Source organism: Dermacentor andersoni, chromosome 9 (genome assembly GCF_023375885.2).
Source record: "Dermacentor andersoni chromosome 9, qqDerAnde1_hic_scaffold, whole genome shotgun sequence".
In the NCBI taxonomy this organism is placed as follows: domain Eukaryota; kingdom Metazoa; phylum Arthropoda; class Arachnida; order Ixodida; family Ixodidae; genus Dermacentor; species Dermacentor andersoni.
Genome location: NC_092822.1, coordinates 116,034,422 through 116,052,545, shown reverse-complemented (window position 1 = coordinate 116,052,545; position 18,124 = coordinate 116,034,422).

Here is an 18,124-nt window from a genome sequence, read left to right as displayed (position 1 = left end):
GTCACTTGCGTTGCGGTGTTGTATGCGAACGTAACAAAGGGGAGTACGGTGTCCCAATTGGAGCGGTCGGATGAAATATACATCCGCAACATGTCTCCAAGTGTGCGATTGAACAGCTCGGTCAGACCGTTGGTTTGGGGGTGGTGTGCGGTCGATTTTCGATGAATAATCCTGCACTAAGCGAGGAGGGCTTGGATGCTTTCCGACAGGAACACACGGCCCCTATCACTCAGAAGTGCTCGGGGAGCACCGTGGCGAAGAACAATATTGCGAAGGATGAAAAAACCAACGTCACGGGCGGTCGCTGTCGGCAGAGCTACAGTCTCAGCGGAGCGAGTAAGGTGATCTACGCCGACAATATTCCACCGATTTCCACACATGGAAGCGGGCCGTAGAGGTCGATGCCGACGCGGTCGAACAGACAAGCTGGGCACGGTAGCGGCTGCAATGGTCCTGTGAAACGCTGGGTAGGTGTCTTGCCTTCTTGGCATGTAGTACAAGACTGAATGTACTTTTGCACAAACTTGTACATGCCACGCCAAAAATAGCGCTGACGCAGCCTTGTAAGTTTTGAGGACGCCGGCATGAGAGCTTAGGAGATCAGCGTGGAAAGACGCGACGATGTTAGAGCGCATATGACGAGGTATAGCAAGGAGCCATTTCCGACCGTCGGGCACATAGTTGCGGCGATATAGACGGTTGTCTCGCACGGAAAAGTGGGTTGCTTGGCGGCGCAGTGCTCGTGTCGAAGGAAAATCAGACGGAGCGGCGAGGTAGTAAAGTAACATTACAAGTGTAGGGTCCTTGCGATGGTCTCTGAGCATGTCAGTGTTGGTCAACGGTAACAGTGTGGACGAGGAAGCTGACAAAGACGCCAAATCAGGCGTCAGTGGGGAGCGAGAGGGCGCATCAGCGTCGGAGTGCTTGCGACCGGAGCGGTACCTGACGCGGATGTCGTACTCTTGCAAGCGAAGGGCCCAACGTCCCAAGCGTCCCGACGGGTCTTTCAAGGAAGAAAGCCAGCAAAGGGAATGGTGGTCAGTAACTACGGCGAAAGAACAAACATAAAGGTATGGGCAAAACTTGCTTAGTGCCCAGATGATCGGTAGGCACTCCTTTTCTGTGAATGAGTAATTTAATTCTGCTTTCTTTAGAGTACGGCTATCATAAGCAATGACGTATTCATCATAGCCAGCTTTCCGTTGCACTAAGACCGCACCAAGGCCAACTCCGCTGGCGTCAGTGTGAACTTCCCTCGGAGCAGCAGGGTCGTAGTGGCGAAGAATCGGTGGTGAGGTCAACAATTAGCGCAACTGCTGAAATGCTCATCACATTCAGGTGACCACGCTGCTATGACGTTGCTGGTGGAAAGTAAGCTTGTCAAGGGGGCCATGATGGATGCGAAATTGCATACGAAGCGACGAAAATCGGAACGTAATCCAATAAAACGTCTGTTTGTCTGATAGATCTGGGCGTTGGGAAGTCTGCAACGGCGCGGTGCTTGTCTGGGTCCGCGAGGACGCTGTGGTTAGAGATAATGTGACCCAAGATGGTTAGCTTGTTTGCAACAAAACGGCCCTTTTTGAGGTTGAGCTGTAGGCCGGCAGATGCGAGACTCGTCAGAATGCCATGCAGGCGAGCGAGGTGTGTCGGAAAATCGGTTGAGAAGACGACAATGTCGTCGAGGTAAGAAACAGGTCTGCCATTTCTGGCCGCGAAGGATGGTATCGATCATACGCTCAAAAAGTAGCAGGCGCGTCGCACAACCCGGCATGACGTTAAACTCATAGAGGCCATCGGGTGTAACGAATGCGGTTTTCGGACGGTCAGGTTCGGCCATTGGAACTTGCCAGTAACCGGAGCGCAGATCCAAGGAACTGAAATATTCTGCGCCTTGTAAACAGTCGACAGCGTCATCGATCCGAGGCAGTGGATAAACGTCTTTTCTCGTTATCTTGTTTAGGCGTCTGTAGTCAACACAAAAGCGAATGGAGACATCTTTTTTTCTTACCAATACGACAGGTGAAGACCAAGGACTTTGAGAGGGACGGATGACTCTACGTTTGAGCATATCGTCAACTTGCTCTGTGATGATTCGACGCTCTTCGGCGGAGACACGATACGGGCGCTGTCGCAAGGGGGAGTGGGAACCGGTGTCGATGGTGTGAAAAACACCGGTGACACGGTCCAATGACGTTTGATGATAGTCGAAAGAAGAGAGAAACTTGTGAAGGAGATCGAGAAGTTGGCGGCGATGAAAGGAAGAGCAGGGTCAATGGCGTTGTCAAACCCACTGAAGGTGAGGAGTCTGAGACTGAAGCGATGACGTCAACGTAACAACAGAGGGAGTCGGTAGGGACATCGAGATCGTCGACGTAGTCGCCCTCTTAGAAGTATCCGACGGTCTCTCCACGCAGTAGGCTGATCGGGTAATGGTAGTAGTAGGTGACCAGCATCACAATTGACCCAGATGTTATAGTGAGCAGGGGCAACGGAAGAGCAATGCCCTTGTGCTGAGCAAACACATCGGACGGCGTGAACACTACAGTGGCGTCAGATTCGGCATCAGACGACAGGACAGCAGACATCGACGACTCAGGGGGTATGTTTGTCTCGGCATCAACAATGAGTTTTTCGGCAAAGTGAGGAGAACCGGTCAGCAGTGATTCACATAGTGGTAAAAGCGACACTTCTGCAGGCGAACAGGCAATGATAGCATGATGACGTGACAGAAAATCCCAACCAAGGATGAGGTCGGGAGAACACGATGATAGGACGAAACACTCGATTATGTACAGAACGTCGTTGATGACGACACGGGCCGTGGATACAGCTGAAGGGTGAATTCGCTGCGCGCTGGCAATGGCGAGCACCAGGTCGGAGGGAGCTCTAGTAACATTTCGTGGTGTGCGACAAATGTTCTCGTGAATGATGGAAACGGCTGCTCCGGTGTCTACTTGCGCCACTGCGGGCACTCCCTCTACAAAAACGGCAATAGCATTTTGCGGGGAAGATTGACGCCTTGAGAACGTCGATGTACTTACAGTCCTTGCCTCAGAAACTGCGCCAGTCAGTTTCTCTCATCAGTGGTAGATCGACGACGCGGGGGCGAAATTGAACGCCGACGAGAGGAAGGGGAACGCCGAGTTTCTGACCCGCGATCAGTGTCAAGCAGTAGCGGTTACAATGGAAGCGTGGCGGCGTATTGTGGCACGTAGCTGGGCATTTCAAAGGTGGTATGCGTAGTTGGGGCGCAGCGGCGACAGAAGCGCGCCACATCGCCAGCAATGCCGCAGGCGAAGCAGTAGGCTGGCTGTCTTGAGTGCGCCATGTCTCGGTGGGACGAAAAAACTGCGGTGACGGTGGGGGAACTGGAAACGAAGCCGAATGCATGGGCAATGAAAAGAAAGCTGTCGGCGCCGGTGGCCATGGAACCACGGCTGCGTAGCTGAGCGGTAGCCACGTAGGGTGACTGGTAAAGTCGGTGCAGGACAGCGGCACAGTCATAGGATTGGGTGGGGGAAGGGGGTGTTGGAGCTGCAGAGAGCGCTTCAGATATCTGAGTCCGGATGGCTTGCTGCAGCGTTGGAGGCAAAGGTGCCGTAGATGCATCGCTGTGAGGCAGCAGCGTGGGCTGCCTGGCCACATCTTCACGAATAAAATCTTTGATATGCTGCGAGAGGGTCGAGTTGGGCAGGTCGGTAGAAACCACCATGTTCGAGACGGAATCAGTGTGCTGAATGTTCTGGCGGGCGATGGAACGTTGCCGGCGCAGCTCGTCAAAGCTCTGGCAGAGGTTAATGAGGACGGATACGCTAGTTGAATTTTTGCCAGCAACACCTGGAGTGCGCCGTTCTCGATGCCTTTGAGGATATGCTTGATCCTGTCATCCTCTGACATGCTGGGAATTTCCCGCTTGCAAAAATCGAGAACATCCTCGATGTAGCTGGGGAATTTCTCTCCAGGATGCCGTGCGCGCTGGCGTAGACGCTGTTCAGCGCGTAGTTTACGCACAGCTGGGCGATTAAACACTTCGGCAAAAGGAGTCTTAAACGCTGACCAGCTTGTAAAATCGGATTCGTGGTTGAAGAAGCAAAGTTTGGCTACGTCGGCGATGTAGAAAGGCACGTGAGTCAGCTTAGACGGGTCGTCCCAATTGTTATGGACACCTAGAGGTTCGTACGATAACAGCCAGTCTTCCACGTCGTGCTCGGCGGTCCCACTGAATATGTCAGCTTAGACTGGTCGCGTTGACGAGGGACGCCGGCGCGGACGACAGTGGCAGCCGATGGTGCAGGGCGATCTTGTTGGCAGGGTTCGAGTGCGGAGCTTCAGGACGAGGCGAGGGACCTCAGCGACCTCCACCAAATGTTTTATTGTCGTTCACAAGGTTGCTGAAACGCTAGGTATAGGAACACACTGCAAGGACTGTCCGTAGCACGGGGGTCACTTGCGATGATGGCACAGTCCTTCGTCTTCCTCTTCAGTCGGCACATACACAGCGCGTCTGCTTCATTACAAAATGAATAACGCTGGCGCTGATTTTTATGCTCTCTTGTCCATTTCGTGGCTTTGCGCGGTGTTTGCACTCGTTGCCCTGTTATGTCGTCACACCAGCAAGCTTCGTTGAAACACACTTAATAGAATTCCATGCGTGAATAATTCGACTGAAAGACTAGGAGGTACGCGCGCAACGAACGAAACGGGTTTCGCTTCGTATCTTGAAGTCCCCAGGCAGACTTTTTAAATACTCTAATAACTGTACGCCTCGGTCAGTGATTTGCTGAGAAGCTCAGCATTCCAGCGGCAGGGTTTCTCAGTTTTGCAAAGCGCGTTGAAGAGCCTCTATTCAAGCAAATAAATCGACGTCGCTGTCATTGTTGATCTCCCCTGCCAATGCCAATGCGTTTGTCAGGCGGCTGTCATCTGACGATGTTCGTGTGAAATCCAAATTGCTGCAAGAAGCCCTGGCTGACCGCTACGCAAAGCCAGCTAATTGCTGCAAGGAGCCAACGTCCTACGACTGATGTAGAAAACGGCGTCGATTCCTGCTTCTCGACTGCCTCATTGCAACGTCAGTGGTGGTGTCCGGCGAGATAGTGCGACAAACTGGGTGCAGTACTGGGAGAAGTTCGACCATTTAGATTGGCCGGGATAACGTCATTGAATTCCCTTGTCTAGTAACCTAGGGAGACGACCGCTTAAAAGTGGACATGTTGGGTGCTGTGTGCTTCGTGCGCAGGAATCTAGTGTGATCTTCGACGCATTCATGTAGACTGCTGAGGCGTAGTGTGCTCTTGTAACCACGGAGCTTAAATATGTAAAAAGAACCTGTTTCCCACTTCGTTGAACCTCCCGACCTCGTCTCCTCACAAAGAAGCAACTCTCGGCGATGGGGAGAGACGACGGCGCGGGCCAGCTTATCAGCTTAGTGCGACGCCCCGATACAGCGAAGGCCACGTATCAGGTATTGGCTCTCCGACAGCATAGACTACCAACACTCTATGTGACGGCCGACTCGGAACCTCGAACCCAGAACCAGAGCCGCAACAATACAAAATGTACCACTCGTTTAAACCGCATCCTCATTTCTGCAAACATTTGCGCACACGCTGCTCATATTGGGAGACGTATATTGTTCTCCTTTATTGTAGGACCATTCATCCCCGGCTGTTGCAATGTTACCTCTAGTCGCAAGACACGCTTTCATGTGTAAGAACTTTCCCGAATGTTGTCGCCGGTTCTATAGCAAAAATAAACTTATCTTTAGTGAGACTGCATGCACGACGCGAATAGTGGTGTACATTCTAGAATGCACGCGAGCACCAGCAGTTACTCAGGTATATACGATTAGTCACGTATAAATAGCCGTCGCGCCTGGCCCGCAGATAATATTTCGATGACCGACGACTGCACTCGCCGCCATCGCTGTGTGTGAATGTTACTTCCTTTTCGCGTACAAGTTCAGGGCTCAATAAATTATTTTCTTGAGTCGCACTTGTGCCACTGTCAGTGTCTTCGCGGTCAATACAGCGTATATTTTTTTTTTACTTCTGCCATGTGTAAGCTTGTGCACTGACCTAGAAATGCATGGAAGTGACCACATGCCGACTTATACCGGGTGTTCCTACTAAGTCTTTAGGTAATATTTAAAAACAGCCGTCTTGAAATAAAGGGACGGTTCCTTCGGAAACGTGCCGTCAGTGATGGCGACCACGGGTTGGCGCAGGTCTCAACAAGATCACGCAAGGTCATCTTAAATTTTTTAGTTAACCTTAAACAATCAGTTTTCCGCTTAAAAAACCGGCAGAAAAGCTGCTACAATCTCAAAATACACCTAATAAAGTATAGAACACAACAAATATTATATATGCGGTATTTAATTACCGACATATAAAATAAAGCTCAATTTCTCGGTTTGGTGAGGACCACGAACTGATAAGCGAACTTAGGAGTTTGAAAATAGCCAATCTGTATTATCTGCGTAGTAAGCGTTCATTATTTGTGAGTCACGTGAAAATACAATTATGTGAGGGTACGGAGTCCTCCCGTCACGAAGGCATCATTACCCACAACGAAGCCCGAAGCTCCGCCCTCTTCACGCGCTAGAAGCACAGGTGCCGCACAATTGACCCAGACCTGTCAGGGAGACGCGCACTCATGGGTTCAATAATTGGACGCCGGGTGTCGTTCATCTCTCTCCACAGCAGCTTCTGCATGCTCTCGCGAGGACAGCAAACATGCCTCGACCAAAGAAGGTGAGCTTTGCTTCTACGTCAGGTTGCGAGAACAGCCAGGGAGCTGCCATAATCGAACTGAAGCAGGTAAGCAAGGACGTCAGGCTCTCAAACGCGCAAATAAGGAGCCATTATATAATTCTTCGCACCGCGATAATTCCCCTTAACGGGCCCCCTCACCAGGTCTGGCCATTTTGAGCTCACAAGCGCCGTGCATACAATGCGCTCTAATGATGGGGCGCTATAACGTAAAACTATTCCAAACTTTTCTATTCCAATTCGCCTATCAGCCCTCCACGGCTGGTCAAAAACTTTTTTCGACCACCCCCACTTCACCTGTCGTTCACGCGATGTCACGAAAACCGCGATAGCTCCCCATCTGATATGATGTGTACACACTGATTATGCATGATTTGACAGAAAAAAGAAAAACAGTTATTTCTGATTCGACCCCTTTTCGCCATTAGCCCTCGCCTTTTGGTAAAAAGTTTTCGGGCTGTACCCACTTCACCTGCCTGTCACGCGACGTCACAAAACCGCACAAACTCACCGCGTCAAAGTGACGTGTAGCGATAAAGATGCATTAATATGCCGAACAAAACTGATTTTTCTTCGGAATAGCCGCAGGCTGCCCCATTCCGAAAGGAATAAAAGATGGCTGCCGCCGATCACTGAGACGCTGGCTACTCGCACCTGCCGGAAAGCATGGGTGTATTTGCGTATAATAAAACTTCTTACGTGGCCGTGCAACGTTTTCGAGCACTTTCGGCAAGTTTACCACCTCATTCTGCCAACTCTTTTTTGCTGAGGGTCAGTTTTAGCGTCATTCTTAAGCTTCCGTTGCATGCCGCCGCGATTTTTGACCAGCCACCACACGCTAAGTAAGGGAAAGCCGACCAATCGCAGACGGCGGCACCACCCTCTTCATCCGGTGATCGATTTTCAGTGCACTGGCTCTGCCCCAGCGGATCCCTCTCCACTTGAGCGTTCTCCTCGCCTCTTGTCAGCCAATTAGATACGACAAGCCGCTCAGTGTAGGCAATGTTATTCGTTTTTCAAGCAAACAAAAGTGACCTCCTATGGACGAGGAGAATGTTTGATTGGTCTGTACAGACAACCCTGTGGGTGACCGCCCGGTGCTTGCGTCAGTGGTTACGCAAATTTGACGTCAGGAGATTGGAATAGAAACATATTGGAATAGTTTTACGTTATAGGGCCCATGGTGTCTGCTCAGCATTACATCGCTACGCCCGCAGAAGGAGCTGAAATTTCAAACTGAACCCGTTTGCCCTTCTCCTGGCGTGTGCCGCGCTCCCAGCAGGGGAGTCGACGTATGTCCCACAAGTGCGGACGTAGCACTGCTATGATGTCGCTCGTAGTAACACGTGACTTCGAGGATTATTCAAGGACACATATCTGTTATTTGTGTAATCCGTTGCTTCAATAGACGAATTAAAGTTTAGAGAAATAATCAAACACACAAGACGAATGTCTGCGTATTCTTGCTTTACTTCGATCAACAGAAAGAGCGATGTACTTCCGTTTTGTCTGCTTGTTACCACGTCGAGCAGTCGCACGCGCAGACAACGAAAGTATGTCATTTTCTACCGTGTTCTAGCGCGCGATCATGCTCTATAAACTGCATGTGCCCGCCTCAGTATTCGCATAGCGCTGATTTATACCGCTAGTCAGGTGTTCTCCTGCACAGCGCGCAGAACCATGTGCTGCGCGAAACGAGACAAACGCATCAGCTCGCGCGCGACGCCGTCAGCAGAAGTGCACCGCACGGCGAAAAAGCGAGGAAAGAAAACGAAGGCGGAGCCCATGACGTATGCCTGACGCGATCCTCGAGTGGAAGGAATTTCGCTTGCGGATGCTATACGGTGCAAGTGCAGAGAGTGTCTCTCTTGGCAGTGGCCATCGCCTGCTGCAATCATGGGTTCGCGGCACTGAAATGTTCCTGTCTCGTCTATTAATAAACCCATTTGAAAAATTCTTGCGGCAGAATGCTCCCTGAAGAGCGAGTAACAACTTCCAGCGTATAACCGAAATTTGCTATGGGGGATGGTGAGGGGCGCTTTACGGGAGCTACGGCCGTAATTTCTAGAGCATCGTCTTACCGAATAATTTAAGCGCAATGCTAGACATTGCTGTCGTGGTCAATGCCACGGCCTTCGGAAGAAATCGCCAAATCTTCCCACCCCTAACGAAACCACGAAACCGAATCACCGTTTTTAAAGCCGAAGTCATAAAGAAAATGAGCATGCTTACCATACTACACGACCTCAGAATAGATGCTATGGAATCCGTTTGAAAGCTTTTCTAATATCCACAATAGTTTAACACACACACACACACACACACATATATATATATATATATATATATATATATATATATATATATATATATATATATATATATATATATATATATATATATATATATATATTGTTACGGGGTTAAAAACAGTCAGACGTATATTTAGACAATTACAATAATTGTAGCAGCTGAGAACACGGTAGACAGCGCGCGAAGTCCAGAGCGTCGTCTTCTTCCGAACAGGATTAAAACATCTTCTTCGTCAGCGTGTCACATGACCCCCGGCCTCCGGCGGCTGAAGCACCGGCTCGGTGCTGGTTAGGAGGCGAGCGAATGATACAAATTAAGACGCGTGACGTGGACCACGTCGGAGCGTTGCTGAGCGACGGTTCGTTCAAGAGAAGCGATTTCGTACGTGACGTCAGTTACTTGACACGAGACACCGTAAGGGCCAGAGTAGCGTGAAAGTAACTTCTTCGAGAGGCCAACGCGCCGCGATGGCGACCAAAGGAGAACCAGGGCGCCCGGTGTGTAATGGACGTCACGATGGCGGGCGTCGTATAAGCGCCGCTGATTGTCCTGCCATTCCGCAAGTCGACATCGAGCAATATGGCGTGCTTCTTGTGCTTTGAGTATGGCTTCACGGGCGTACTCGGATGTGGAATTCAGACTAGCAGGCAGAATGGTGCCGAAAGGTAGCGTAGGGTCAAGGCCAAACAAGAGGAAGAGTGGAGAGAAGCCTGCGGTATCATGGCGAGACGAATTATAGGCGAAAGTAACGAACGGCAGCGCAACGTCCCAGTCGCGATGGTCAGCGGAGACATACATGGACAGCATGTCAGTAAGGGTGCGGTTAAGGCACTCGTTTATACCGTTCGTTTGTGAATGGTAAGCAGTAGCAAGTTTGTGTTTAGTCGCGCACGAGTGTAGAATGTCATTGACAACTCTAGAAAGAAAGTAACGGCCTCGGTCGGTGAGGAGCTGTCGAGGGGCACCGTGGTGAGGGATGACGTTCTCTAGGAGGAAGTCGGCGGCATCGGTTGTACAGCTTGTTGGAAGAGCCCGTCTGATTGCATATCGGGTGGCGTAGTCTGTTGCTACAGCAATCCACTTGTTTCCCGAAGCAGACGTAGGAAAAGGGCCTGAAAGGTCAACACCTACTCGGAAGAATCGTTCTGATGGTACGTCAAGTGGTTGAAGGGGACCAGCAGGGAGTGTGGTCGGTTTTTTGCGTCGTTGACAAAGGTCACACGCAGCGACATAACGGCAGACGTCACGGTATAGACCAGGCCAAAAGAAGCGTCGACGAACGCGGTCATAAGTCCGTGACACGCCAAGGTGACCTGCAGTCGGTACATCATGAAGCTGGGCGAGAACGGTCTGACGCAGATGCTCAGGCACAACGAAGAGTCGGGCAGGGCCGTCCGGGTGCATGTTACAATACAAGTGGTACAATACAATCCAAGTGGTACAATATACCATCTTGGAGTTCGAACACGCGAAGGGAAGGATCAGGCGTCGTTGAAGTGAGCCGTGGAATAAGGTCTTGCAAGGAGCCGTCCTGACGTTGTTCCGCGCCAATATCGCGAACAGCAGCCACAGAGAGAACGGGGACAGGTATGCCGGCCCCAGAAAGGTCAGGAGGGTCGATAGGACGGCGCGACAAGCAGTCCGCATCTTTATGTAACCGGCCGGTCTTGTATACAACTGAATAGTTGTATTCTTGAAGGCGCAGTGCCCAGCGGCCAAGGCGCCCTGAAGGATCTTTGAGGGACGAAAGCCAACACAGAGCGTGGTGATCAGTAATGACTGTGAATTGGCGGCCGTACAAATAGGGGCGGAATTTATCCACTGCCCAAACGTGAGCGAGACACTCGCGTCGGGTGATAGAAAAATTGCTTTCCGCGGAGGAAAGAAGGCGACTGGCGTAGGCCATAACACGTTCTCGCCCTTGTTGTTTCTGAGCCAAGATAGCCCCAATACCGTACGGACTTCTGTTGGAGCTGACGCATCAAAGTGAGTGAGAATGGGCGGGGATGTAAGCATACCAATCAGCTCGGTGAAAGCACCAGCTTGCTCAGGGCCCCAAATGAATACAGTGTCTTTCTTGAGGAGCTGATTGAGAGGGCACGCAAGGTTCGCAAAATTTCGGACAAGCCGACGGAAGTAGGAGCAAAGGCCCAAGAAGCTGCAAACATCCTTGGCACATGTTGGCACGGAAAGTCTTTCACTGCCCGTATTTTATCGTGATCAGGGCGTACACTAGAAGAATCGAGGAGATGCCCGAGCACAGAAATTACACGACGACCGAAGTGGCACTTGGACGAATTTAGTTGTAGCCCGGCCTGACGGAAAACAGATAGGATCGTCGATAGGCGTTCGAGGTGTGTCGCAAAAGTCGGCGAAAAAACGATCACGTCGTCCAAGTAACAGAGGCAGATGGACCACTTGAAACCGTCTAGGAGGGCGTCCATCATTCGTTCAAATGTGGCCGGGGCATTACATAAACCGAAAGGCATCACTTTGAACTGATACAGGCCATTGGGAGTAATAAAAGCTGTCTTCTCGCGGTCCATGTCATCGACGGCAATTTGCCAGTAGCCGGAGCGAAGGTACATGGACGAAAAATATTTTGCTCCATACAGGCAATCCAGGGCATCGTCAACGCGTGGTAGCGGGTAGACGTCTTTCTTTGTTACCTTGTTGAGGTGTTGATAATCGACGCAAAATTGCCAACTGTTGTCCTTCTTTTTAACTAGTACAACAGGCGATGCCCATCGGCTGCAAGAAGGTTCGATGATGTCTCGAGAAATCATCTTGTCAACTTCATGTTGGATAATATGTCGCTGAGTAGGCGAGACACGGTAGGGTCGCAGATGGATCGGGCTCGCATCACCGGTGTTTATTCGATGTTTTACGAGAGATGTTTGTCCAAGAGGGCGCTCTCCAAGGTTGAATATGTCCCAGTATGAGGCAAGGAGGCAACGCAGTTCTTGAGCACGCTGGGGCGGGAGATAAGGAGCAATCATTTTTGTCAGGGCCTTCAAGTCTGAAGGGACAGGGGGCGAAGCAAGAGTTGAACACGAGGAGCTGTCACAAGTTAAACCCGAAATGTGGTAGTCTCTGGACGGCGTTACTTGCGCCAGGGATATTCCGCGCGGGAGTACTTGTGTACAGAGTCCAAAGTTCACAAGCGGAAGGCAGGACGTGTTGTCCAAAATGGTAATGGCGGTGTGAGGAAAAGCGACGTTATGCGAGAGCAGGACATCCGGATTAGGGGATACGATGTAGTCACCGTCTGGTACAGGTGGAACGGGGGAGACACCTATCTAGGTAACGGCACGGTGAGGGAGGCGAATATGCTCTGTGAAACATAGCCGTATCGGAGCACTATCAGGAGGGTCAATAGCAGCAGGTAGAGCTAGTTGCACAACACCAGCAGAACAGTCTATCAAATCGGAATGTGTAGACAGAGAGTCAAGGCCCAGGATGAGGTCGTGAGGGACCCCCGCCCCCCAGTGCTCTAGAACATAAAATAAAACAGAAGTATGATGTCCGGCGACACTCACGCGAGCCGGACACATGCCAATAACGGCTGGTGCTCCACCGTCGGCGACTTGGACCACAGGCGACGGAGCAGGAGTGAGGACTTTCTTGAGACGATTCCGAAGCTGAGCATTCATCACAGATACGTGCGCGCCAGTGTCAATCAGAGCCGTAACAGGTACACCATCTACGTTCACGTTAATGAGGTTCCGATGTGTGGGCAAAGTCAGAAGAGGATTATTGCGTCGGGTCGGTTTGGCAGCATCACCTCCAGGTGCTGCACCCGTTAGTTTTCCGGAAGGGTGTGCCGGAAGGAGCTAGGGGGACGGTGATCGGCGAGATGGGGGTGATCGGGAGAAGCGGCAACGTGGCGAAGGAGAGTGGCTAGAGCGGGTAGGCAGAGAAGTGTCGCCAGAACTTACTGACTGCGTTTGCGGGGGGAACCGAGGAGCAGCATGAGGGCCGTGGGATGGGTGGATGGGGGTCGAATTCCACGAAGACCGGCAGTGACGTGAAATATGGCCGATACGGCCACAAGTGAAGCATATAGGCCTGTCGTATGGAGTACGCCATTCGGCCGGGTTGCGATACCGCGTTGGGGCATTCAGGCTGCGGGTGTGTATGACAGTGCTGGACGGAGTGTAGTCAGGCCGATTAACTGAGCAGACGTTGGTCAAGCCAATGTTGGCCAATTCTTGGCGCACGACGGACTGGATCAATGAGACGGTCGCCTGGCAATTGTCGGGGCCATGGGTTGGGGTCGTGACAGGAGATGAGGCTTCTATTTCACGTCCGATGGTATGTAGGATGTGATCAGAGCAATTGAGCGTGGGTGAACTGCGGAGGTCTTCGTAGGTGGACGTAGCAGCCGTGTTGGGAAGGCGGGGTAATGGCTGGGCAATGCGGCGACTCTTGGCTTCTTCAAACCGCCGGCATTCGGTAATAACGGCTTGCACAGTGGAAGAATTCTTGAACACAAGGAGATGGAAGGCATCATCTGCTATGCCTTTAATGACATGTGCAACCTTATCAAGCTCGGACATCTTCGGATCCACTTTGCGGTACAGAGCGAGCACGTCCTGGATGTACGTGAGGTAGGATTCAGTGCCCGTCTGGACACGCGAAGCGAGGTCTTCTTGAGCGGCGCGCTGACGTCCAACAGGCTTGCCAAACAAATCTTTGAGCTTCTGTTTACAAATTTCCCAGCTGGTAAGTTCCTCCTCGTGGGTCTGAAACCAGACGCGTGCCGTGCCCACGAGGTAAAATATCACATTAGCGAGCATGATGGTCTGGTCCCAGTGATTGCTGGCGCTCACCCGCTCGTATAGTTGAAGCCAGTCTTCAACATCAGTGTTGTCGGTGCCAGAAAAGGTTCCTGGGTCGAGGGGTTATGCTAGAATGACGGTGGGCGTGGGTGCCGACGGGCCCGAAGCATCCTCGCCTTGAGCCGGCATTGTAGGTGCAGCCAAGGAGCGCCCGCTGCGTAAATCCGTCTTCATAATGATCCCGCAACCTCCACCAAAAATGTTACAGGGTTAAAAACAGTCAAACGTATATCTACAGGACATTTACAATAATTGTAGCAGATGACAACATGGTAGACAGCGCGCGAAGTCCAGAGCGTCGTCTTCTTCCGACCAGGAATTAAACAACTTCGTCGTCAGCGTGTCAATATATATATATATATATATATATATATATATATATATATATTAATCTAATCATATAATGACAACAGTCAGTGAAGACAAGGAAAGCTTAGGGGGAACCCGTGGTTGAAATTGAAATGTAGAAAATAATAAATCGAGGGGGGGGGAGAGAATAGAAATGAAGGCGCATGTGGAACATCCTTTTTGCCCGATGGTGCCACGTTGCACGTGAACCTAATATGCTACCTCGCATGCTACCCTTACATGCTACCTAATGACACCTAATGAGACCAAGGGTGCCAGATTCGAGGCACTCGCTACGAAGGAACAAGAGAGCAAGGGGAACCAAGGAAATAAATGGATGGCGCGGAATTCAAGACAAGGACGTAGTAAGGGACACGGACAAGTGCTAACTTTCAACTAGCCTTTTATTCGTCACTCGTCAATATATGTCTTTAGTCGCACATGCGCGAAACATGTAATCACATTGTCACTACCACCAATTCGAGTGCAGTCCATTTATTTCCTCGCAGTATGAACTAACTCGCCCAACAACAAGTCTTATTGAATCACGTTTATACTACATCGGGCCCTTTCTTCAAAATCTCTCTTTCACCTTCGTCGTCAACGTTCAACCTTTTGGTGAGCCACATTATGGCTGCTACCTGCCTAGCAAGATATTACGCTTCTTGCCTACGGGAAGGACTGGTGCCTGCAGAAGTCTTGGACCTGCTTGGTTTTGCTTGGCCGTGCCCCGGGGCATGCAAAACGGGTGTGCCATATACGGCTTCTCCAGGATTACTTGCGAGTCGTGGGCTATGCGAGTGACCCCTCCCTGGAAGGCCGAAGTGAAGCTTCGTTCTTTAAGGACCCTTACTGCGTGGACGATGGCGGGTTCTGGTGGGCTTCCTACTTGAGCGGCGTTCTTAAGCAGCTCTTCAAAAAAGAGAAAAAGAGGGGTCTCTCATGTTTTCCTCCTAGGAGGGGATGTGAAAATTCCGGAAAACGTGGAGCATCTACTCAAGAAGGGTGCGAAGTTTAGCCACGAACCATGAACTACTGGCGTTCAACAGACGTGTTGCAAATAGAGCGTCTCAAGATCGATACGCTAGGTGCCTGCTGGAAGGAGTTGATGTGTCATCTAGGACAGTGCACAAGAAGAACTTTCGCCACTGCGGGGGAGCGACAGATCAGGTTCTGAGGCACCTTAGAAACAATGATCTCCGACTTCTTCAGTCTGATAAGGAAGGATGTTTTGTCGTTCGGAGTGCTGGATCCTTCGCTGAGAAGCCCAGGCAGGCCGTTAGTAAGAATTTTAATTCGGTGAGTAGTAGCGCCGTCCATGTCAAGAACAAGGCAGTAAAATTTGAGGAAAAACTTGAGCTTCATAAGCTGGCCCAGGATATTAGTGCTTGTGAAGGAAATACGCAGTGTTTTCTTCGTTACAAATAAACACAAGCCAGAAGTACTGTTTCGTACAATTGTAAGTGAAGGGGAATCTTGGCAGCACCTAGCTGGCCTATTTCTGCTTAAGCCCTTAAAAGGGCTGACAGTCATTGATCCTTTTGCCACAGAGCACTCAGATGAAGTTGTGCAGTGCTTACAGGAACATAATTCTCTCGAGTATTTCATCTCTGTTGATGTGGAGGATTTATTCTATTCAGTTTTTCATGGGCCTTTACTTGCTTCTGTTCGTAACAGCATCGGAGTGAGTGGGGTTATTACTTTTCAGAATATTGCGGGCCTGTCTGCTGATAATTTTATGGTATCACTTGAATTTCTTTTTAGTTCTACCTTTTTTTTTTTCATTTGAGAACGGATTTTATCTGCAGAAGCAAGCGATGTGCATTGGCTCTTGTTCTACGCCTGTTTAGTGCAATATCTTTTTAGTAGACCTTGATCGTTGTTTAAACAGTGTTCTTGACGAGTATTGTTCTCAAAGTTTTGAGGTAGGTAGATGATTTTTTAATCATCTTAAAGAAGTCCCATGCGGCCTTAGACAACTCTGTTGTTCCTATCGTTGACGCGTTTCGACATTGTGGGAAGGGCTTGTCCTTCACCCACGAGTTACCGTCTGACGACTCAGCCAATTTTTAGATTTATGCCTGTTTTTAGGTAATCATGTATGTTGGGCGTAAGCCCCAGGGCATGAAAGGCGCTCTAGCCAGATGATTCTGCGCAGGCTAAGTTAGTAAGAGGGGTATCGCAAACTTTACCTGGGATCCGCTCTCATGAAGTCGTGCCCACACGCAATGCAGAGTAGTTTTAATGAACAGGTATGGCGATTGGTTCATGCCGGATACCCTTGCGCGGTCGTAGCAGAGGTTCTTCTGCATGAAACAAAAACAGCCCGTTCCAGGGTGAACATAGGGCGGCTGAAAAACGTAGCCAGTAGGCAGACCGTGCCGATCGTTCTTTCCGCCCTGCGCAAGCTGGCTTGGCTTTGCCCCAGAATCTCTTCTGAGAAAGAAGAAAGAACCCGGCCGTTGCTGCAAAAAGCACGTTCGGGGGTATGTGAAATGCGCGGTCGGCGTTGTCTACGAGATTCCGGTGCCTTGTGGAAAGTCATGGTCGGCAAACTAGACGTCGATCGCGAAAGGGAACATGAATTTTCAATTTAAAATAAGGATAATGCGTATTTGCCTACGAATTGTCAAGTTTGCATGTGTGTTCCGGATTTCCGAAAAATAAAACCTTGAATAGAAACCGAGACACCATTGCCAGGAAGCTGATGGAAGCTTTTTATATATCTCTTGGAGGGAAGGCTTGCTAAGTAACACATCTATTTCTTTAATGGTAGCGAGAAGTGTTCTTTTTTCCGGTTTGCTCTAATATGTGGTAGTGACAGTGTGATTACGCATTTCGCGCTTGTGCGACTAAAGGCATATATTGACGAGCGACGAAGAATAAATTTAGTTGAAAGTTAGCGCTTCTCCGTGTCCCTTACTACGTCCTGGTCTTGAATTCCGCGCGGTCCATTTATTACCTCAATTCCGCTTCTTCTCTCGTTCATTCATGGCGAGTGCCTCGAATTTGGCAGTGTTCATGTCATTAGGGAGCATACGAGAGTTTATTAGCCACGTGCCTGCTCTGCTAAGATCACGTGCTACGTGACGCCATCGGGCAAAAAGGATGTGCCACACCCGCCCACCTTGGCACTGAGTGACGCTAGCTAACATTCCCAGTAGATCTAGTAGACATAATTGTCCAGGTTAGTGGATGTATCGATAGCCGTTACTGTAGCACAATTGGTAGTGCAATGCAGGCGTAGTGCGGAGGTTGTGGGTGCCGTCCCCACGGGCAACGAGTTATCTTTTCATCCCCTTTCATTTTTATTTTCTTTATTATTTTCCACATTTCAATCCCAACCACAGCTAATTTCCCCCATGCTTCAGTGACTGTTGGGTTTATGTGAATAGAATTAGCAAAAGTTGAGCCCTTCGATTCCCCTTCTTCTCTTATGTATAGAGTGTGCGTTTATTAAATTTCGTTCCTGCCCAAATTCCAGCCTGGTCTGGCATCATCTAAGCGCGCTCCACGTGAGTGCGCGCCTTTGCTGGGCGGACGTCGTCTACGCCGTCGTGATCGGCGATACGACATTGGCTTAGAGACTCAACGATGCAGCTGTCGTGCAGGCGTTCGTTCCCTACAGGCTGCCTCGGCATTTTCCGTTAGTTTTTACGTTCACATCGCCACCTCTTGAGGCGATAGAGCATCGGCTAGGCGTTCGCCCTGTTTCCACTGTCACTAATACTGCGCTAGGCCTGCCGTTGCTCCTACTTGTACGCCGCGCCAATGCTTGCTGAGTGCGATTCCTACGTACCCCACGGCTCTCCCATGGCTGCGTTTGCTCATCCGCCGTTCTTGCAA